We start from the raw sequence: 25,506 nt of genomic DNA on the forward strand, positions 1-25,506 counted from the left end.
GCTGCTCTTCAGCTACCCCTCGCCAAGCCAGTAGCGACGACAAACGAGTGCGAACTCGACGACCAACTACTTCCTGCCCGTATAGCAGTGGTGGATGTTCGGGATGTAACACGCCGCAGTCTTGGAAACTCAAAAGACACATACACATCCGACATGAGTTGGATTATTGTGTGCGGTAATGAAGAAAACTCTCGCATACAATCAGCACCCAGCATGGGTGTAATGACGATGATGATGATGATGACGGTGGTGGTGATTAGGGCAGATGAAGCCGAAGGGGAAATCATTTAGTATAAAATAGTTGGAATCTGGTTGACCTACCAAGCCGCGCGGTGTGATTCCCTTCACATTTTTGCTCTCTCCTCATTCTTCTCTATCGCACGCTCGCGCACCTCACTCTGTCACTCTCTGTTTGTGAATGGAACAAACCCGGTTCGTTCAGTCAAATTCCACAGCTAATTGCAGACATAATTGGATAGTTAAATTCGCGCTCATGAAACGAAATCGTTTTCTAATAGAAAGCGAACATTCCCGTCCACGGAGAGTTATGATCACTCACTCGGTCGACATTTGATGCATACTGGATTTTGAGCTAGTTTGTCACAGAGTGAGTCAACGGGAGGAGTTTGAAAGTTTAGCTTTGAAACTATAGATTGAATCTAAAGATGACTGAAAAAACTCACAGGTCGTGTGGTCCTTATTGCAAATTTACGGATCCACCCATAAACCTTGTGGACACTTTTCTTGATATCTAGATGATTCTAAAACTTTGCAGAACTCAATTTGATCAAATCTTTAATTTTTGCGATTAAAATCATCGTTCCACCTTTTTTAAACGACTGCCTCTGCGGAATTTCTGGAGAATTTGTTTTTACATGGAAAAAAAGTTGGAACAATGTTTTTGATCGCAAAAATCCAGATTTGATCAAATTGAGTTCTGCAAAGTTCTGAATAATCTGGACATCCAAACAAATCAATGGAAAAAAGAATCGTCTTGATTGGTTGAATTATGCTCAAGAACCAGCGAGTCGGAGTTACCGTTCCAACTTTTTTGGAGCCTTGGTAGTTGGAATGTAAATGAGCGTCAAAAAAATTATATTGATGAAGATTCTTCCATCGCTGGTTACAGTTTTCAGAGATAAAATATTTTCAAAGCAAATTGTCTTTAGAACATGTGGAATCAATACAAAAAGTACAAAAATAACACAAAAAATCCCAAAACTATAGTTATTACTCTATGGATCTCCGGTTATTTTTACTTTTCTTTCTTCAATTGATATTTTTAGTTCAAATATAAATTATCTAAAAAATTATAATGAGCAGTAAATAGTAAATGAATGAAAATAAATAGTTGCTATTTATACTCCATACTAAAACTAACAGGTAACATAAAAAATGATGATACAATTACATCTGGCATCAAACATGGTTTTTGGAACGGAACCAACTAAAACCAAGAGATCCGGTTAAAAAAAGTACATTAATATCACTGAAGTGGTCAAAACATGAGAATTGGTTGTCAGATTTTTATATTTCGGACTCGTTTAGAAGATATTTTGACAACCTATTCAACGATAGGCTGGAAGATTAATCCGGACATAGTTTTCATACAGATAAGTGAGATTTGATTTCAAAGTGTACATGTTTTGCATTGAATTGAATTATTTTAACTACTAATCCTAACTTAAAATTAAAATAAAAATTCTTTGAGTTATTCAAAATCATTAGAACGAGTACACTACGAACTGTATTTTAAGATAAATCCTCCAAGCGTTCTTACTTGTTCCGAACGAGTTTTGCAACCACGCAGTGTTGTTGTCATCTCGATGAAAATGTTCAAGAGGTGAAACAGGTCACTACTGCCTTCCGCGTTGATGCTGGTTGGTTTCCCTCGGTTGCTGAGAGAAAGCCTGGAGATGTTGTGTTCTCTGCACCTTTTTGCCGCTGATTCAACGGCAATGGCTGCAGATTTGGAACCACTCGAGTAGATCCTGCTCCTAGTGACGCCAAAGCATAAAAATCCACGTCCGTGTATGCTGGTGGTGTTTTGCGACGATTTGGTTGGTGCCTCGTCGTCGCTTGCTGCCGATGTTTTTACAAACTCAGCACGTTTTGGGCAGCTCCGATTCTTGGTAAAATGGTCACCGCTGCAATTGAAGCATTTGGCTTGAATGTATCTCGTTGATTGTTTCGCAACTTTAGTTTTGAGCTCACCTCCGCAGGTTGCACAACGACTCTTGATGAAACAGTTCCTTCCACCATGTCCAAACTGCAAGCAGTTCGAACATTGCGTCACGTCACGGTGCACTGGACGATAACGTTCCCAAGTCACGATGATGTTGAACATTGCCCAAACTGCCTTCAGCTCAGACGGCTTTTCTCGAGATGAACCAGGTACAGTTTATCACGATACTTGATATCCTTGTTGTGTCTCGTCATCTTGAAGACTTCGACCACGTTCAACTTAAGAGTTTTGAGCTCTTCTTTCAGCACACTCACATCCATGTCATACAGGCCACGGAGGACTTGTTTCATGGGGCGTTTACCTGGATCATCATGGCTGTAGTATTCAATCTTTGTGTAGTTCAGGAAATCCCGAACATAGTTGTAATCCTTTCAGCTAGGTAGCAGAATTTTGAGTCCATCAGCACACAACCAAATGGATGCTCGTAAAGCACCAGATTTGATAAACCCGGTTAGCCACTTTCGCACCGAGTCCGATGACAATGATTTCACAAAAATGGGTGGCAACTTTTCCCGTCGTTCAAATTCTTCCTTCTCGCTCACGTCCACAGGGAGGGTAGCGAACTGGTTTCCAGACGAATTTTGAGCGTCCTTGCTCAAACTGCCTGGCTTTGCAGGTAGCGCTTCGGCATTCTTTAGCTTCTTCAAATCTGCCGATCCTGCTGGTGAGGACCGCCTCTTTTTCTTGCCGTTGCGCATTTTTCACTTTTTTTGACTTATCTGGTATTTGAGGGACGCACGTCTGACTTGCTGCCCTAGTAACATTTTAGGTTTTAAGTAGGCCATAAAAGCCTGTTTAGGTTGGATAAGGGTTTTCAGAACCCTGATAAAACCTGTAAGTTTAAAAATGTTACTAGGGTGCTCTGTTATTCGCAGACTCAAAATGTACATAAAAATCACTTAAGTGGTCATAACTCGAGATAGGGTTCTCTCTTTGTTGATCACCACTGTATTTTTAAAACTTTTTCTTTCTTGAGTATTCGGTGAGATAGGGTTGCCAGATCGGCAATATTTTGGACTTTTTGGAAATATCTTCCGATATTTATTTCAATTTGAAATTTGGTACGATTTCCAACAATGCATCTAACATCCTAATTTATGCGAAAGTTTTTTTTATGCATAATTTTTGAACCTCTTATCTTAACTTCGAAATTCAATAGTGACGTATGGGATTCTAGATCAAGTCGAATGCGATTCATTTGGTCATCATCGGTTCAGCTACTGTGTGAGAGAATTGAGTTACAATTGCACGGTGCTCAAAATACCGTTATTATGAAAAAAATATGCACTCCGAGATTTTGGGGTCTATCAATTCCTTACACCATAGCGCATCTCTGTGCAAAAAATAAAAACATTCGCTGATGTAGTTTTCGAGATACAGCCCTTTAAAGATGTTACATCCGATTTTTTCAAAGAAAATCCATAAAATCAATACAATTTCAGCACTTTAAAGAATATGCATTTCGAGATAAAGGTGTTTTTTGCTTCATATGACTGTCAAGTATCTCTGGGCCAAGTTTCAGAAGGTTTGCTGATGTAGTTCTCGAGATACAGCCATTTTAAAATGTTATTTCCGATTTTTTCAAAGAAAATCCACAAAATCAATACAATTTCAGCATTTTAAAGAATATGCATTTCGAGTTAAAGGTGTTTTTTGCTTCATATGACTGTCAAGTATCTCTGGGCCAAGTTTCAGAAGGTTTGCTGATGTAGTTCTAGAGATACAGCCATTTTAAAATGTTATTTCCGATTTTTTCAAAGAAAATCCATAAAATCAATACAATTTCAGCACTTTAAAGAATATGCATTTCGAGATAATACATCAGCAAACCTTCTGAAACTTGGCCCAGAGTTACTTGACAGTCATATGAAGCAAAAAACACCTTTATCTCGAAATGCATATTCTTTAAAGTGCTGAAATTGTATTGATTTTATGGATTTTCTTTGAAAAAATCGGAAATAACATTTTAAAATGGCTGTATCTCGAGAACTACATCAGCAAACCTTCTGAAACTTGGCCCAGAGATACTTGACAGTCATATGAAGCAAAAAACACCTTTATCTCGAAATGCATATTCTTTAAAGTGCTGAAATTGTATTGATTGTTTTGGTTTTCTTATTAAAAATCGGATGTAACATCTTAAAAGGGCTGTATCTCGAAAACTACATCAGCGAATGTTTTTATTTTTTGCACAGATATGCGCTATGGTGTAAGGAATCGATAGACCCCAAAATCTCGGAGTGCATTTTTTTTTCATAATAACGGTATTTTGAGCACCGTGAATTGGGTAACACATACATACATACATTTGTTCAGTTTTCGATTCTGAGTCGATTTGTATTCGCGAACGGGGTCTACCATCTTTCTGTGAAAAAAATATTTTTTATAGCAAAATTATAGCCTCTTATCAGTAAGAAAGGCAAAGCTATAATTTTAGTATTGGGTGATTTTTCATATTTTTTTTTTAATTTTTATATCAAAATCTTTCCTTTGTAATAAAGACAATGATGCAAAATTATGCTCACAACTGCCCAAACTTTCAGCTGTGTACATTCCTTAGATGTGGCTGACTTCAATCGGCACGGAGTGGCCAAAGAGTTTGAGGCACCTCACCGAGCAATAGTTGCTTCCAGCTTTCTGGAGTGGTGTTTGTAACCTACCTTTCGCGAGCCGTCCAAAGAGCCACATTCCGATACAAACGACTCGCGGAGTCTCTTCGAATCGAATTCGATGCCAAAACCAGCATAAAATGATCAATCACCATCATCGTCATCCCTTTTTTTCTCATGTGGCCAAAGCAAGGCAAAAGAGTCAGTGTCTTGATAATGGCATTCCTCCTCTGTTTAGTGGTTGTTCCGCCGACAAAAAGCCGCGGGTAAGTGTGTGCAACTGGTTTTGCTGTTTGCACAAGAAAAAGCGACTTTGGTAAGAGTGTGGACTTTCTTAATAACCGCGCTCTTCTCTTGTATTTTATACCTCTACTCAGACTCAGACTAACCAACATATTCCGTTCGTGTTCCGACTGCGTTTGCCTTCGCGTTTTTTTTTCTTCAAGTTTTGGTTGGGTTCGGTTTAGTTAGGCGATTTGAATGTGTAGGATTTCTTCCTCTCCGGGGGCGATGATGACGATGATGGTGTGGTGATGCGACGACGATAGTGTCTCGTTTCGTGAGATCAGGGTTGAGTGTGGAATGCTGTGTTAATTTTGAGGTCATCTGATGGTTTCCCCCCTATGGAATACATAAATTTCTTTCTTTAACCGAGAGTTGGGAGCAACATTGTTAATATGTAGCGATGCTGTTGGAAAGTTTTTAGCTTTAAATATTTCGTAATGGTCTTGATAAATAACTATACAAAAACTAACTGAATCCACCTATGCCTTCCTTAATCTATACCAACACTGCATGGGTTTCAAGATTTTTAATGTTTTGGACTCGTTGGAAATGTCTTTCGAATACCTAACCAATAATGGGTTGGGCGATGTATCCGGTCATAGTTTATAACATTTAAGTGTGATTCGGCTTCATAAAAAAGCACATACATATCACTTAAGTGGCCATATCTCGAGACAGGGTTGCCAGATCATCAATGCTTTGGTTTTGTTGAAAATGTCTTTCGAATATCTAACCAACGATGTGTTGGATGATAAATCCGAACATAGTTTACATACATTAAAGTGAGATCCAGCTTCTAAAAAATTACATCAATATCAGTTGGACTCAGTTTTGGACTAACCAATGATGGGTAGACCGATGGATCCGGACATAGTTTACATACATTTAAGTGAAACTGGGATCCGTGGTGTAGGGGTAATCGTGGTTGCCTCTCACCCACCTTTAAGTGCTCTAAACACTGCTGTCCCTATTCAGACTGAAGTCCCGATTTGCCCCAAATGACAGTATTATTATTAACATTGTCATAAAAATAAAATTCGATCATTAAAAGAAATTCCAAAGCTTTCAGGCTAACGATAGTTGTACACGGAGAAAAAAGAATTCCCAAAATCGTGAACAAGCGTTCATGAAAATGGGAACCACGAACAAAGTGTACAAATTTCATGGTACGTTTTTCAAAACCGTACCATGGGATTTGAACACTTTGTTCGAGGTTCCCATTTTCATGAACGCTTGTTCACGATTTTGGAAACCCTTTTTTCTCCGTGTAAAGATAGCAAAAATAATGAATAATTATACAGTGGACTCTCTCGTTGTCAATTTTGAAGGGACCGTCGAGAGCGGTAGTTATCTAATTATAAAACAAAAAACAAAGCATGGTTTGACAGCCGGTGCCGGGACCGTGGTGTAGAGGTAAGCGTGATTACCTCTCACCCAGTCGGTCTGGGTTCGATCCCAGAAGGTCCCGGTGGCAAATTTTGAGACGAGATTTGTCTGATCACGCCTTCCGTCGGATGGGGAAGTAAATGTTGGCCCCGGTCTAACCTAGAGGTTAGGTCGATAGCTCAGTCCAGGTGTAGGAGTCGTCTCCCTGGGTCCTGTCCCGGTGGAGTCGCTGGTAGGCAGTTGGACTCACAATCCAAAGGTCGTCAGTTCGAATCCCGGGGTGGATAGAAGCTTAGGTGTAAAAAGAGGTTTGCAATTGCCTCAACAATCAAGCCTTCGGACACCTAGTTTCGAGTAGGAATCCCGTAATCAGGAACGCCAATGCAATGCTGTAGAGCGAATAATCTGATTTTGATTGTTGGTTTGACAGAAGAAACTGGGCAACACTACAAAATTTCCTTGGTCAAGTTTTAAACAATCTAAAAAAATACGTTCTCTTATTAAACGTTAAAAACTCAGCCTAACCTTATTCGAACCGTATATTCGAACCATATAGTTCATCAATATAATTTTGAAGATATTCATAAGAAAATAATGGCACTGACTTACAAAAAAATACATCAATTACATAAATATGAAAAAATTAGGGCGGTGCGTTGCTCTTGCATACAACTAAAAATGGCTTGCAATATGTTTATCCATACAAACTTTGGAGAAAATCTACTCGGCCCTGCCTAAATATTTTTGACAAATTCAAAGTGCATATGTTTCTGGGGACCTCAATGTTCAGTCTTCCCCTCGAGTTGCGCCTGTGCAGAAATTGTGTTGGTCGTTGTAATGAAAAATAAATGAATTTAAGGATCGTTTCTATAAAGTTCATTCTTAAATCTTTACTTTAAAATGAATTGTAAAATAATAAATAAATATTCTAATCCAACTTGGTGTATGTTGCCTTCCTAGCTTAAACTATGGAAACGCAAAACACCTTGAAATAATTTTCCACACAATAAATCCCAAATTTTGCGCTACTTAATAAAAGAACGCTTGCAAAGCCGCAGTTTTTCTTATAATTTTACGGGTTTTCTACACAGAAAAAAATAATGTAAATTTGGAAGCTGTAATTTTGGAAGGTTGAATATTACCTCTTTTATGATGTAATTTTACCTCATTTTAGACTGAAAAAATGACATTACACCAGAAAAGTGGTAAAATTACACATTTCCAGAGGTAAAATTACACCTTTTTTCTGACATAAAAGATGTACCCCTTCCCAGATGTAATATTACCACGATTTTTTTTCTGTGTTTAACAAACTTTTTACACCGTTACTATTGCCCTGTATATTGGTCATCAAGATGACTTTTTTTGGTCTCAACTTTGTCATATTGGAGGGAAGGAACTCAGAACTGTTGTTCGTTATAGATTTGCTGCCAATGTATGTTTGTGTAATAATTTGAAATGATATAATCCTGCTTTTCAACCAGCTTAACTAAACTTGTGATACACTTTGAAGCTAGTTTCCTTTTTTCATATGATAATTGCAAAAGCAGTGTTAAGCCTTCACAAACATCCAAACTTTCACATGCTAAGAGATCTACGTCACTTTTGAACACTTCCGTGTTCAAGGGGGTTAATCTGTTATATTGGTTATGCGAAGATTTGTTAGCGCTGAAGTGATAATTTTTGCGCTGAGCTGAAGACAAATTTTCAGGTGAGCTTGCGAGTGGTGCGAGTGGTGAGTTATACCCGACATCACGCAGACTTATTGACGTTTTAATAACTTTAGTGGATAGTGGGTTGCAGTTTAATTAAAGAAAAACTCAAATTAAAGTGAATTGTTTTTAATTTTTTATAACGTTTGTTTAACGTAAAATTTCAAGAGATCTACAGTACACTATATATAAGCCAATTTACCTAATAATATACTATTCTGAAAATAAAATGATTATAAATTCAAATCGCAGCCGGGACAGAGAGTCTAGTGGTAAAGCGTGGTTGCCTCTCACCCAAGTCGGTTCGATCCTAGACGGTCCTGGTGGCATTTTTTGAGACGAGATTTGTCTAATTATGCCTTCCGTCGGACGGTCTAACCTAGAGGTTAGGTTGTCTTCCTAGGTCTTGTCTCGGCAGAGTCGATGGTAGGCAGTCGGACTCACAATCCAATGGTCGTCAGTTTGGATCATGGGGTGGAAGGAAATTAAGGTGTAAAAAGAGGTTTGGATACCATATCTCCAGCATTCGGAAACCTAGTTTTGAGCAGAAATCTCGCAAAAAAGCGCCAAAACCAGGCTGTAGAGCGAACAATTTGTTTTTTTTTTTTGTTTTGATAAATTCTATTCAATTCTTTTTCTTCAAATATGCAGTGTCGTGTTTCACCGATGAAATATCTGTGCAATCGCATTCCACACACATGAAACTGAGGGCACTCTTGTTGATGCTGGAACCCGTTTTGCAAGTCTTCTGGAATGTGGAGAACACAGGGCTTACACAGAACTGAGCGGAATAATTTAACGTTTGGAAAGAAAATCTACTCGTGTACGAAGTGCTATTTTCTCACTTTGTACTCATATTTTCAAATGCAGTTCATACAATTTGAGTGACGTGTAATAAGTGTTATCAGATTATCATAATTCATGACTAATTTAAACTGATTGTTTCGCAACTACAGTCCGTGTAAAGAGATAATCATATTTTTTGGGTTTGAAAACTCCGGTATCGCAGTGCGTTATTAGAATATGTAATAAACCACAGTTGGGAGTAAGGTAACCGACAGTGTGAAGGAAAGACTAACAAGATAATTGTTCTGCTAATTGGTCTAAATCTTAAATACAGAAAACATTATTAAACGATTTAAACCCATTATGTTCTTCGGACCGTGTTAAACAGAAGTGGCGAGAGCCATAATTACTCGGCTGCGTTAAATAAATTTAACAGGCTGCCATCTTGTTCTCCATCGCCGTAATAGCCAGAAACTGTTAATGAAGAAGTAAGACCCGAAAAAAAAAAAAACAGGAGAGAGAATTCCGAGGCAACGGTTTCATCCCAGTGCGCCACTTCTGGACCTCTGGCCGGTGGCCACGATGGCGCTAAAAGTTCAATGTGCTCAAATCTGTTCGGTGAACAACTAAATCTTGCCTCTCTTGAAGGCATCACAAACGACCGTGAGACGGCTTCTTGCCGGTTGTCTGAGCTCTGTCCATCCCTTTGGACGGACGACCTGGAATGGCCAGGCCTGGGCTGGTTTTGGAGCCACCATCACCACCACTGGACTGGTCGTGAAAGGCGGATCTCTCAAAAGAATTTTTATGAACCACACATTGATGCACGTTTACGATGTTTTATGTGCATGAAAACACCTCGGAGGTAGTAAATTTTATCAAACTTTTCTAAAACGTGTCGGCAATAGAAAAAAAGGCAAAAGCCTTTTCATATTTCTTGCTGGTTAGAGAGTGCCTTTTTTCGGCGCATTTTTTTAGCTGAGCTCGTTTGTTGAAACATATTCGTAGAAATTTGAAGCGGTATTTTGAATTGATTTTAAAGGCACGTTCACGGTTCATTTTAGTTCTTTTTCGTTTAGGTTTCGTACAGTCTTGTTTGGGCTCAATTTTTACATATTCGGAATCCTCGGAAATTTCACATAAGCTTGAAATTGAAAAGTTGTTTATTCGATTAAAAAAATGCCATTTAGAATGAATTAAAATAATTTTTAATATTTTGTCAGATTAGTGGTAAAACAGATATTCGCCTACTTGATACAGCATTTGATGTATTGATCACAGGTTAAACCAAATCTAACTTTTTTTCAAAAATGTTTTATTCAATTATTTTTTATATCAAAATTACGACTCCAATACTTCTAACTTACGTGAAATTTCCCGAGGATTCCGAATATGTAAAAATTGAGCCCAAAAAGTGCCGTCTTCTTGGGCTACAGGGCGAAACACTAACGTTTTAAAATGTTCGTTATAGAAAAATCGATAAACTATGAGAAAAACTGCGATTGGCCAAAAAGTTAATTCCATAGGCTTATAGTCTATTAAATTACCTATCTTTTGACTTTTAAGTCTGCCTGTGTGGATCAATCGGACCGCGCACTGGACTCACAATCCAGAGGTTGCCGGTTTGAATCCCGGGGCGGACGCAAAAAATTCTAAGTGTAAATATAGGTATTCGGTGCCCTCTCCCCGTGCCCATACCTTCACACTTAGGAGACCCGGGAGGCGGAGTCTTGTAGCAAAAAGAACGATACACGCCTGTGGATCCGTTGACGAAACCGCAAGGTTTAAGAGGGCCACATTATAAGGTGTTACGTCGATTCCGTCCGTTTGACTTTTAGGAGTGTAGGTGTTGGAGGCTGTTGCAAAACGATATTAAGGTTTAAAAAAATCAATTTTTAACAGTAATTTGCAAAAGTTATGAGAAAAAGTCAAACCAATCTTAGATGTATATAGTACATTTTGAAGCGTAAATTTTATACAAATTTTATTTAAAGTTATTTTTCCGGAACGGTTTATTGCATTTTTTCAGTTATTTATTTTGCTGAAATTGCAATCCAAAATTTGGTGTGTAGAGACCGCCAAGGCCATGCTGTAGAGCAATCAATTTGATTTGATTTTTTTTATTTTGAAGTTTGAAATAAAATATGTACGTATCAAGCGTTTTTAAATAGGTCCTATAAACATATGAAACACAACAGCTTGTAGGACCTTAGAAAAACTCTAGATATGTGAGCATCATTTATACAAATTCTGTACAGTATTTGTTTCAGAACAATTCAATTACTAATGACTTGTAATTTAAAAATATCCAGTCGACGCGAAAACTTTAGATCGCAAAATTAAGCGTCCTCATTCGGGTCAGCTGTAGGCGAGTTCGCAGTACGTTATATCGCTTTCTTAGCTTACGCACATAACCACGCAGAAATTTGGTTCTATTTAAATACCCCGTTCGGATGAGTGTGATCGTGCGTGTGTAAATATTCTGCGTCGCGCGGACGTCCCAGTCCCAGTCTTGAACCCAGTCCCCACAAACTGGCCGACTGGCGACAGCAGCAACTAGACGTAGGTTTTCTATTTATTTTTACGGTATCTTTTTTTTTCTTTGACTTTTCAATTTCCTCCGCCATACCAGACTGCGAAACGCTTACTGCTGTGTTGATGAAATTGCGCTATATTCTCTAACACACTTTTATTTTTGGGACATTTGGGAGCAATAAACTTTGCTTGCCGCGCAAAAAAAAAACACAACTTTAGAGGAAGTCAAATTTCGTATTCCAACGCTACCGGTGTGTGTGTGTGTCGAGAGTGTCCAAAGTTGAGACTCGGGAAGTTCGTTCTTCACGTGGAACATTCCTCCGTATTACCTGTAACTCGACAGGGTAATTTATGCGAACTCTCTTGGTAGTAGAAACCTCCACCACAGTCCACACACCACACGAACGGCCGGAACGGGGGCCGAGGCTAGGCCACGTAATGATGGACAAAGTTGGTCATCGCCTCCATTGGCGACAGCCCATACTGAGATCAAGATCCGCACCGGAGGAGTAAAAACGTCAATCATAATTATTTGATAGTCTGGCGGGGCCACACGGCGGAAGAAAAAAGAAACAGAGTGGGACGCTTGCTTGCCCCGTTCTGTGAGCCGCTTTCCAACACTCCAACTCTCGATGGATATCTACTTTTCAATGACTAGATAATAAATATTACCCTATGCCGTAGCTAGGCGTACTTACTATACAGCTGAACAGTAGTCCTACAGATATCGTTACAAGTTGAAAAATATTTCTGAAACATGAAACTTACTTGATTGTAAAATGGCTGTCATTTTTCAAAAAAGTGTCGAAAAAAATAAGAGTTCTTCTTTCCACTACTTTTTGGAGCCGTACATCTACAATTTCATTGTTATGGTCAGTTTGAGGAGAGGCTTTGACACTTTTTTGCCCACTGTGCAGTGTCTCATGCAAGTACCAGGGGATGAACAACAACAAAATACAGGCAAATTGAATAATAATCGTAGAACTGCAAGCCGCTGAAACGGTGCCAAGAGATTTCCGCAGCTTAAGTATAATTATCGTGGTGGTCGTATGAAAACCGTTCTTTGTCGGTTTCCTGTCTTCTGGCAGTTCCGGTTCTAATTTTGACTTTGCGTGGTTTGAATAGGCGGTTGGGTTGGGTACTGTTACATACTCACGAGAAGCAATTGAGTGCAATGGGTTTTTGTAAACATCGCACGTGGATTAAATTATTCAGAGGTTAATTAGTTATGAGAGTGTAACGTATCAGCCGAAACGGGTACAGTGAACCCAAACATTGGAAACACATTTAAACTTGACACATAAAGTTAAAACAAATTGTTCGCACTACTGCAGGGCCATGGCGTTCTATTTTGCAAGATTCATACTCGGAAAGAGTTGTCCGCAGGCTTGAAACGGTGAGGCAAACTAAACCTCTTTGAAAACTTAAGCTCCCTTTCCACCCCGGGATTCGAACTGACGATCTTTGGATTGTGAGTCCAAAGCATGAGTTAAGCTTGAGTTTAATTGGATTCTGGAAAATATTTAGTTACAAGTTTGTTCAAATCTCAAAAAAAAAAAAATAATCCGGATTCAAGGAAAAACATATAAATAAATAAATTTGTGACCGGTTGTTGCACTATCAAACAATCCCATAAAAGCTTTCAAATGATGGATAATGCTAATCGTTATGTTTGATTATGGATTTTGCATGATATGTATTTTGAACATTTGACGTTTTGTAAACTGTTCCAAAATTATTGGTTGATTTTTTTTGTAACGTTTTTAAAGAAAATTTTCTGACCGTTTAAAATTCATTTTAAAGTTTAAAGTTTTTCAGCAAATACACCACACGCAAGATGAGAGGTTAACTGCTTAACGAAATTCGCCATCAATATCTTTTCACTTGCACTAACGATTTCAAAGCGCTTAAGATATAAAATTGCTTCCAATTACCGGCAACATGTTCTTCTGCACATTCTTTAGTCACTCACTTGAAAAATAATCCCGAAACATGTAAATAATTAGCAAGCGCTATCCAAAAAACAAACGCGCTAAGTCGTTTGACGTTTCAATTTCAACTACCCATTCCAATCGAAGGCTGAAGAAAACCGAGCGAGAAGCGAAGGCAAATAAAGAACAAAGGGTGGCCACCAACACCGTCAACATGCTGGTGCAGCGCTTGTTAGAGTGAGCCAGTGATGCCATTAAATTTTCTGTATAAATGTTACTTTTCGTGAGTGTTCGCTTAAAATTTCATCAATTTAGGCAGCACGAAGCAGACCCAAAAGAGCGCTAGAAGAAAAAAAGAACTAAGCTGAGAATAGAAAAGTGGGCGTGGCCTAATGCATTCGGGAAATATTTTTTTAAATGCTTATAAAAGAAAAAGCATAACTTTTAATAAAAGTGAAAATAAACAGAAATGTTCACAAAAAGTTTCTCTACTCGTTGGTGTACTTGGTTTTAGTAAATTTCAAGGAACTAGATTATCCAGCATCATTCAAACACGATCGCTTATTAGGCTTAAAATGGGTATATTTCCCCTATTGGGAAATATTGCTTCGGATGCTGTTCATAGAATTCATTTAGAACGGATGAGTTGAGCAAGAGACTTTCCCTTATCTTCCGAACAAAGTCAGAAGTAATCAAGAGGCCGGGGGTTGAACTCTGATTCAAAACATGACATTGTTATTTTGTCTTGTTCCTCTGAAAACATAAGCTATCAGCGATAACTTCTAAGGTAAACAGGAAATGATGCTGCGATGGCCTAATTTCAGATTCAAAGAAGCGCCAGAAAATTCACTCTCGGCGTAACCGTGCTGGCTAATCAGTTTTGTGATTATAACTCCTTCGAACTGTTTCTTGGCAACTGAACAAGTTTCAAGCTTATTAAATGTGTTAGAAATGCTTTTGCCAACGATTTGTTTGCCAATCAAGAGCATAAATAGTTTCTATAAAACAATTACGAAAAACGAGCAGAAGAGGCAGTCAAGCGACTAACCTCAATTGCAATTCAAATCGCCCTGAACAATGCTCATCCTTGTATGGGAAAGCCAATTCAGCGCAAATATTTTCGAGGGGCAACCTTAAAGAAACAAACGACTTGCGGAACCAAGCCCTGGAATCGTAAAATGGAGTGGCCAGAAAATGATATATCATCAGATGAAGATCGCACGAGACGAGGATCGCCAGGCCCAGCCCAGTCCCAGTCCCAGTCCCAGCAGCCGCGGCAAGCTTTTTAACCCTTTTCAAACATGTCTTCAGTTTGGTTGCGTCGAGGTGGGTTTTGATTTTTAACTTGTAAATTTTCTCCGTCTCCTCTCTGCTCCACAACATCACGCTGTGTGCTTGTTTCATGCTTCGGCCTTTTACACAAGAAAAAGCACGTTGTTCATATAACGAATGAAATGTTGTTGCCTGACTATTTTTTTTCCTCTCAATTTTTATCTTCATCTCTTTTTCAGGCATACCTACTTGGAAGCTGGGCCTGGCCGTCCGCGGAGGAGCCACCACCGCCACCGACTGACCGACCGACCGGTCCGGCCTGGAAGGCACTATGCCAAAGGAATGCCTGGGAATTTTTCGAGAAAGGAATGTGCGACGATCTTCGCTGGACGCGACTATACTTTTTCACTCCTTTCTTTTCGGTGAACTCGACATTTTTGTCATGTTCTCCGGCTCTCCTTTTGAGCTCTTGGTAGCGCATATCCGTGTTGCTCCCTTTTTACTGCTGATTGCGGTTTAGCTACTTTGCAGAGTTTTGTTCACATTTTTTTAATTAATTGTCATTGTGAATAGACAGAAAATTTTAATTCCAAACACTGCTCGTAGACCCACCTCCAAATATACCTATCGACACAAAATCTAAAACATAACAAATGTATGTGTCCAATAATGTCACTCAGTTTGCTCATTATTAATCAAAGTTACTTCTTGGCTGGCATTCAGGGGTTTGTTCCGGTGGGCATACTGAGCCCTAATCCCAAATATGAGCATGATTGAACGTAACAGGAGCTGGAGCTTTGAATTTGAATTTTAACGAGATCTTTCCCGTAAAAAAAAAATTAAATCTCGATTTTTGAGGCTCTTTGGCACTAAAGCGTTTATTACCATTGAACTTGGCAGTGTTGGTAAGCTCAAAACATACGTTGCCAGATCGATTCACCAAAGCCTGGTCAGTGTCCTAATTTAGAGAGATTTTTGGAAAATCGGTCGGCAGGTAGGGGAACAGCATCTAATTAAATCGTGCCTTTCATGTTCAGCACTATGACATTCAATTACAGTGCTTTCAACTGAAATCAAGTGATTAATAGCTCAATAGGAAGTGAGCAAGGAAGTTTCTGTATACAGTTTTGCAAAACAAGTTGTTTACATAGAGAAAATCGGCAAATTGGACGGAGTTAGGAGCGAGTGCTTTACCTGCCAAAAATAGAGAAGTTCCCCTTTCTTTGCTGCGGCCAATTCTTAAAAAAAACTCCAGACTCAAGCTCCGGTTACGTTCAATACTTAAGACATAGGCTTAGTATGCCCACCTAAACAAGCCCCTGAATGAGCATGAGCATGAGCATGAGCATGAGCATGGTTGACTGCCAATGAGCTGCTACTCCGTTATTGACGGATCAGCTGAAGTTACACAATGAACCAACAGCTGAATAGTGGGAGTTAATCATCCTCACTGTATAACCCCTGAAGATCTCTGCTTTAAGTCAATACCGGCGCCCCCCCAAGGAGATGCAGTTCAACAAAGGTAGGAATGTTAGTCCGATAGTTGAAGTTGCAGACTCATCAGACACAGAGTTTGTCGCTCTATACCTGTTGACACCGCATGAGACCGTTGAATCCACAGCATCTCCTTCAAGCATCACGGGAAGTGGGGGAATTGTGTTAGAAGGGGAAGGAAAGGGAAGGTCAGGATTCATCTTGGTAGATGATATGACCAGAAAGTGAAACAATCGTTGCCTTCCGAGCTACGACGCTATGAGAAGGTCTTATCAATCGCGTATTTTTTACTTCTTACCGCCGGCGTGCCATCCGAGCAACGATGCTTTGGGAAGGACTTTCAAAACGAAATGAATTTTGAATTAACGTATTATTCGGTGATGTACAATTTAGGATAGATCAGGATCCATTTTTGTAAGATGATATGACCAAAAAGTGAAACATTATCGCTGCCTTCCGAGTTGCGACGCTTTGAGAAGGACTTATCAATTCCTTAATCGCGTATTATGTTTAACTTCTTACCGCCGGCGTGCCATCCGAGCAACGATGCTATGGGATGGGCTTTCAAAACGAAATGAAATTATAATATATAATTCAACGATGCGAATCTCTATTTCAATGCTTTTCCGATCTACTTCTCGCGGGTTCGCGCGCGTCGATTCACTCTCCGATCGATCCAACGAACACCACACGACTGATGGCCCAACTTCTCTGGCCACACCGCGACCCCTTTTTCAATGATTTCGAGAACTTTCTACCACTTTCCCGCGGGTTCACGCGCGTCGATTCACTCTCCGATCGATCCAACGAACACCACACGACTGATGGCCCAACTTCTCTGGCCACACCGCGACCCCTTTTTCAATGATTTCGAGAATTTTCTACCACTTTCCCGCGGGTTCGCGCGCGTCGATTCACTCTCCGATCGCTCCAACGAACACCACACGACTGATGGCCCAACTTCTCTGGCCACACCGCGACCCCTTTTCCAATGATTTCGAGAACTTTCTACCACTTTCCCTCGGGTTCCGCGCGTCGATTCACTCTCCGATCGATCCAACGAACACCACACGACTGATGGCCCAACTTCTCTGGCCACACCGCGACCCCTTTTTCAATGATTTCGAGAACTTTCTACCACTTTCCCGCGGGTTAACAAGCCCCTGAATGCCCACCAAAAAGTCTATTTGTTGCATCGGAATGTCCAAATCAACCATCTGACGTATCGATGGATAGGTTATGGAAAGGCCTCATGTCACTTAAGTGATATACATATACTTTTTGAATCCGCCCCTTTCGGTTTTAGTTGGTTTCTTTTCAAAAACGCGTATTTCGTGTCAAACGAACATTTATCTAATATTGGTAGCCCGATTTGGAGCCGTACTAAAAATACTGAAAAGACATATTTTGAATCGAAAAAAATACAAAAATAGTTTGAAACTAGAGCGTCCAATTCCCCGGGGTTACAAAATTCCCGGGAAACGGGAAATTTTCATTAAATTTTCCGGAAAATCTCAGGAATTCCCGGGAAATTTTAAAATTAGCGAAAATTATTAAGATCCTGTATCTAATTAATATTTTGCAACATAAGTGTGAGGATCAATTAATGGCATAACTGCTCGTAAAAAACTTAGCAACTTAGAGAAAATATATAAATTTTCTTGTTTTTTATGATGTTTTACAAATCGTACCAAATCAACAAATAAATATTATTAATATTTTTTGTATAGAAGTATTTTTTCAATCAAAGTGTACAGTGGACAGCGAAAATCTATGCTCCACAAAAATAACAATAAAATTGTTTTTAAATTTGTCTCTTATAAAGTTAAAATGGAAAAAAAATCAATTATAAATAATGCTTTTCATGGCAAATAACATATTCGGGAACAAGTGTTTCAACTTGTGAATAAATAGATACCGTAATCTGGGGCGAATCGGGACTTCAGTCTGAATAGGGACAGCAGTTTTTAAAGCACTTAGAGCTTTTAAATTTGGAAATGGATGTACACTAGGATGTAACAAAAATGACTTTTTGGCGGGCATTCAAGGGTTTGTTCCGGTGAGCATACTAAGCTCAAATCCAAAATATGAGCTTGATTGGACTTAACAGGAGCTGGCGCTCCGCCCTTCAATTTTAAATGGGATTTAACCCGTAAAAAAAGATTTTTTCAAAAATGTCACTTTTTGAGGCATTTTGGCCACCAATGCGTTTACCAAAAACATCACTGGCGTGTAGGCCAGATCTGGGTGCAGAATAGTTGTCCGCAAAGCGGCCTCAATTTAGAACTGTCAAAGCGGAACCAATTTACTGTTTGAAAAATGATACCAAGAAGTGGCAAGTATTGTAATCGATCTATGATTTATTTTTTTCAGGAATAAAAAAGTCGAGGGCGTCGAGCTTTTGAGGTATTCGAAGTCAACAAATTTTTAGAAGAGGGTTGGAATTGAGATTGGCATAATTTGTCGCTAACATTTAAATAAGCGCTATGTCTCACGCAAAACCTATAAGGTTTTTTGAAATGTTAGCGATGAATTATCAATAGCTATAAATGGCACCAGCTAAATAATATTGAATAAGCTTACTCCGACATTATCACTGCGCTTTAATGATACAAAATCACGGAACTTCCATTCGGTTGCTCTTCAGATTCATAAAATTGCACCCACTTCTGACGCAATTGTTCGTCACGTGGAAAACAAAGATTGACTCTTTTGGCCGCCCATAATTAAGTCTACAAACAAAAAAAGCGCAAATCACTTAATTTTTCAGCGAAAACTTTAAAATCAACAGATCCAAAATGTTTCAAAACAAGTCACTTCAGCAGAAAAAAATATGTCACGCTTGAGCTTAAACCTAGCCTTCTACTTTGTTTATGTTTACAGCTGTAGTGCAGTTGTATTAGTGAAGAGCAGTAGGGATCATTCGGAAATCACGTTACGCATTCTGTCTTTTCAGCACCCAGGGCCAGATCCTTGCGCATCTTTTGGTATATATAACATTGACATTTGGAGCACCCTGGAGCTCAATACAGTCCTTCAAAGTTTGGCATTTTTTCGAAAAATCGGCCCCGGCAAAATCAAATGGCGTCTAGGGCGTCGCGAGGCGCGACGCATATCTTTTTTGCCGGGACCGATTTTTCGAAAAAATGCCAAACTTTGAAGGCCTGTACCGAGCTCCAGGGTGCTCCAAATGTCAATGTTATATATACCAAAAGATGCGCAAGGATCTGGCCTACACGCCAGTGATGTTTTTGGTAAACGCATTGGTGGCCAAAATGCCTCAAAAAGTGACATTTTTGAAAAAATCTTTTTTTACGGGTTAAATCCCATTTAAAATTGAAGGGCGGAGCGCCAGCTCCTGTTACGTCCAATCAAGCTCATATTTTGGATTTGGGCTTAGTATACCCACCGGAACAAACCCTTGAATGCCCGCCAAAAAGTCATTTTTGTTACACTCTAATGTACACATTTTGTTGGTCTGAGTCTGTTCTAACCGAAACCAACCAGAAAAATCAAAATATGTTGCTCCAACATGTTTTAAACTGCTGTTTCAATTCGCCCCATGTGTCCCGATTGACCCCAGTTTACGATACCTCATCATTGAATTTGCCTTAAAAATCTAATTTCTAGCGCCGTTTAACTTGAAACACTATTTCATGAAATCACAACTGAAAGTCTTAAAGTATTTGAAGCGAGTTTTTGAATTATGGTTTCATATTTTGGGTAAATTTCATATGATACGAAGTTGTTTTAAATGATGTTTCATAGTTCCCTTGATGATAGGATTTTATTTATATGGTTATATGGCCTAATAAATTAATTAGATTTAAAAAAAATCATAGTGTAAAAGTGGTTAAAATAGAGCGATATTTTTTCATATTTAACCCTCTTACGCCCTTGGTAGCTCAGGTGCTTCTTAAATTAAAAACTTCAAACAGTAATTTTCGAATACTTTTGAACAAATTCTTCTCGAACATCTTTTTTTGAAACATTTAATTATATCATTTTAATTTTCATCCAATTTGGACAAGGTGAACAAAAATTTTAAACAGATCTCAGTTTTAATCTTGGCCGGATATTTTCAAATGATATAACGAAAAAATATTGTAAAATGGATTGTCGAAAATCATATAGTAAATTCTGGAGTTTTTTTTTGAAAAGGTCCAATAAACCAAATTTTTAGTTTTTGCTTTTTGAGTGTTTTTAAACTCTAGGTGGTTTCAAAAACACCCAAAAAGCAAAAAATGGAAATTTGGTTTATTGGACCTTTCCAAAAAAAAAAAAAAATCCGCAAATATTCATTCCATAATAGCGTAAGTTTTGTTGCACATCATGTGAAAGCTTCAGAAATAAATGTTATCTGAATTAAACCTTGACATGAAATTTACAGGCATGCTGATTAGTTCAATATTCACAGTAGATTGAGTTGAATTAAATCAAATCAGGTTCTCTAATTATTATTTTTTTGTTAAATATCAAAATATTGGTGCCAAAAAGGTTGGAAAATGTATACTTCCGCTTGTATTTCGGAAATTCCCGGGAAATTTACAAATTTCCCGGGAAACGGGAAGTATTTTTTCCGGGAAATCCCTGGACGGGAAATTGGACGCTCTATTTGAAACCCTCTGCAGTTTTCCTATATAACATACTCAATGTATACATTTAGGAACTTGTAAAAAAGTCCAGAATTATAAAATATGGTTAAAGGCAATTTTATAACACCTTGTCAAAATACTAGTATTTATCGAAGCTGCAAAAGTTGATAAGCAGTTGTCTAGCACTGCCGTTTTACGGCGATATGATGTATACGCCATCGAGGTGATTTTGCTGTAGACACGATTTTCTGTTTTTGTTCATTTTTTCAATTTAAAATGACTAATTTAGGGTCTGCTCTGTAGAAACTGTTAAAAAGTACAATAAAAATGTGGCCCCTACAAAATTTCTTGTTTTTTTCCTATTCTCTACGATTTTAAACCACAAACATCATTTGGCCGAAAAAATAGCAATAAAAAATCACTACTTTTACTTCCCAATGATGTATGTATACATTGCTTGATCAAAGCTGGCTACTAGGCTGGCTATATTTTTTGTGCCAGCTATTTTGACAGCTGAGCGGATCCCTTAATGCATTGTCCACGTGGATACTTTAAGGGGGGGGAGGGTATTAGGGAGCGTTCTTTTATTACGTAACGCAGTTGGGGGGAGGGAGGGTTGGAGGCCGTGTTACGCTCCATACAAAATTTTTAAAATTTGTATGGAAATTTTGTTACTAATGGGGAGGGGGTCTAAAAATCCGTTTTTTGCGTTACGTAATAAAAGAACGCTCCCTTAGCAGTTGTATAAGCTCCATAAACACATTTTTTTTTGCATGAACAGTTGTCCACAAAGGTGGGTTTAGAATTTTCAAAAAAGTATCTACGTGGATGTGGATAAGGTGTCATCCATTAAGTACGTCACATTAAAATCAGCCAAAATTTACTCCACCCCCCTTTGTCACGATTTCCCTATGCTTTTAACACGCAATGTCACGCTTACTCAAAACCCCCCTCTTCCCACAGAACGTGACGTACTTTATGGATGACGCCTATTGGACGTCCCCTAAGAATTAAATCGAAATAATGTAATAAAATATTGCCAAGTCTTGATTTGGTCCCAAAACCTTAAATCAACATTCAAACAGAATTTAATTTGACTTCTAGCAATTCTCAATGTATACATACATCATGATGAGTAAAATTGGCGTATACATCATTGTTTGTTTGCTTAATAAAAAGGGCCCCAGAGCAGTTTTTTGAAAAATTCTTTCGTCAGGAGGTAGCTTTTAAGATTCTTTATCAGACTGTACAATAAAATTGAAAATGTCCAAAATGGCGTATACATCATATCGCCGTAAAACGGCAGAGCAGTGGATGAAACTTTAGAGTTTGGGAGCTGCCTATATAAAAGTGTTATGAAGAAATGTGATAAGCTTTATCGCGATATGAATTTTCTGTTCGAAATAGTGTAAAAAGCAAGGTTGTAGATTGGAGGAACTATCGTTTGTTTAAGCAATAAATGATTTCAAATGAAAACGCTTTTTCAAAGCTGCGGTACAATTTCAAAGTGCTGTTGAGTCTACAATAACTCTACAACGAAAAAAAATAGAACAATGAAAATACATGCTTTTCCTTTGTTCCAATAAATAAAAAGTGTCAAAACATATCGACCATATTTTGTTCAAATTCTTTGCATGTAAGATGATATTTTGCAAACGAGGCTTTCCTTATGAAAATCTTGTAAATATTTATTAACAACCGCACCTAATGAATAAATAACTGTCTCCAGTGCCATCCACTCCGGTGGGGGTAATTTTGCAGCTAATTAATTACCTTTCGAGCGATGTGTGCAGTTTTGGGTTGGAATCGGCATGTTTTTGATGTTTGGTTATTTTTTTTCTGTTGTTGTTCATCTGATCTTTTCCCTTGTACCGCGAATATCTTTCTCCTTTCTCGTTTCCTTAACGAGCATAAAATTTGCTGAAAGTTGCCAAAGACGCACGGGTGAGCAGCGTGAACAACGGCGAGCAAAAAAAAAATCCCCTCGAAGATATTCAAAGTAGTTTTGACCGTTTCCCTTATAAGCCGCTGCCAACGGCAGTTTTCGTTTCTCGCGCACCAAAGACCGGGTCGTCGTGGTCCAAAATCTCGCCAAGATGCCACGGTGCGCGCAGCATACGGCACCCCACTAATTGATGGAATTCGTATGGGTTTTTTTTTTCTTCAAATATATTTGGCTTTAATCATATGCAAAAAGCCATTACATTATGCCGCTGCCAGCACACATTCACTTTATCTAAGGCGTGAGAAATATTTGGAGTTTAGCGCATTTCGTTCCCGTGCCTGACAATCCGGCTGCTGGTGCCTTGGCCCTGGCCCTGGTACTGTGGACATAGGAAATTACGTCAGCTTAAAGAGGGAACGATTTTATGGGGAAACAAGCCCATGCACTCGAAAGTTGCTTCGATCAGCACGTGGACTGGTTAACACATTACTTGCGGATGCATACAATCTAAAAACTATTTGAAACGACCTTGTTTAATGTTTTAAGCACTTGGAGTTATTCTGAAAATTATAGAACTCATTTGAAATTTAGGTGTATAATAATAAAAAAATAGCGTCTTTTGACGGCAGAACAAAGTCACTAGCTGTTTTTGTTCGTAAACTTCAGCAATTTTTCAGTTTGAAAATACCTATTTCTGATTTAATATTTTTGTGGAGTACAAAAAATGCTGCCCATTGCATTTAATAGCTTAGTAAACTTTCAAGGGCGCCCTGATATAGAAAACTTCCGGTAACTATAATTAAGACAATACAAAGCAGGCAGCGCAAAATGTATTTATTATTTTTTCCTAAGAGGTAAATGTAAAAATTGTGTAATATCTCTTTAATAAAAACAAACAAACAATACAGCTGAAACAAAACAAAATAAAACGTAAGCGCCTAATTGAAATTAAAGTTTAAAGTAGATTGTAAATGCGTAAACTGCCCCTGATCGCATAAATGTCATCACTTTTAAGTTAATGTTGTAGTTTGGTTCCAAATCGTGTGCTCTTTCAGAAAAGCATACAACATCCAGTACATTGTTCTAGAAATCGGGAGGAAATCCAGTTAATTCGCGAAAATTTAACACATTGCCATATCTGTGGGACAAACTTCAAATGCGTTTTTGTCAGAGTGTTGTTTTTGCATATGGGACATTAATGTGACCATGGGCAGTAAAAATGTTTAAACTCTTTGTAATAAAATGTCACATACGTATCTAACATTTCAAGTGTCAGTATGGCATAAAAGTAAGGTTAAAAATGGACTTTTGCTTCTTTAAAATACAATGAAATATATGAGGAATTTCCTTAGTCTATTTTGAAATGTTTTTGGGAGCAACTGTATTAATTTGGAGAAATAAAAATTTATCAACAGTAGTTATTAACAGATCTAAATATGCCAATAAAAAAGGCAAGAATGTAATAAAAAAACACATTTTTTATTTAAACTCTTGCGCTTTTCATATGAAATGCTCCAGAATATAAAATAAGAGGTAAACAAATTAGTGTCTTCAGCAAAATTGTTCAAATCCACTGAGCACAATTATTTTGGCTGAAATCTTGAATCACATGTTCGTGAATCATTTTCAAGAATAATTGTGTTCAAAGATTAAAAAATAAGACAATGAATTTTTTTTTCATTATATTTAGATTATACTAAGCACTTCCGATAACCGAGTCTGATTGTATAAAACCAATTAACAAAAATCTGCTTCGGTTCATTTTGAAGGGAAGCATGAAACATGTATGCAGTAGGGTGCCCAGAATATGGGACTTTTTCTCAAAACCACGCTCCACAAGCTGATTATTGTTTCTGAAACTAGTTTAGGACTCTGCGCCAAATATGAGCAAAATCGGTCAACATTTACCCATTGATACTCGAGGGTGAAGTTTGTATGGGAAAAATCGAAAAAATGGATGAAAAACCCAATATTCTTACGGGTTTATCTGTAGGGCCCGCTACTTCCATCCAAATATTCCCCAAAGTGAGATTCTTATTGAAAATGTATTGCTCTACAACTTTTTAGAACACACCAAAGCTGTAAAACTCAATCCTGAAAAGTTATTAGCGATTTAAAAATGCAATTTTTGTATGAAAAACTTATTTTTCACTAAATTTAGGCTCTCGTCACAAATAAACAATCAACTACTTGTTCTCCATACAAACTTTTAAGAAAAACTAATCGGCCCTGTCTAAATATGTTTGAAAAATATAAAGTTCACATGTTTCTGGGGACCCCAAACTTCACGTTTCCCTTGAGTTGAGCATGCGCAGTCATTTTTGTCAATTTGTGTAGGTCAGTGTAATCAATGTTAAGACAATTTTTATGCTTCATTTTGCAACGGTCTAGTATTTTTTATCGTATATTTAAACTGTTTAGTGAAAAACTACAAAAAAATAGCTACATTAGATTAGTACTTGAGTTTTCCATAAACTTAACAAGTTTTGGAGTGTTTAATCATGTTGTATTTAAAAATAGAATCAATTGTAGTTTTAAATAACCTATATTTAGACCACGTGGTTAACAAATCGATCTTCTTGATGATTTCTTTATTTTCATGTACAGTATCTACCTCAATGATTTCATACAAAGAGGATACCATTTTTTCACTTCCTCTCCCATCGTCACTTTCCACGCGTGACACACGGTTTAGCGTTTAAAACCCAATA

The sequence above is a fragment of the Culex pipiens genome, chromosome 3 (genome assembly GCF_016801865.2).
Source record: "Culex pipiens pallens isolate TS chromosome 3, TS_CPP_V2, whole genome shotgun sequence".
NCBI classification, from domain to species: domain Eukaryota; kingdom Metazoa; phylum Arthropoda; class Insecta; order Diptera; family Culicidae; genus Culex; species Culex pipiens.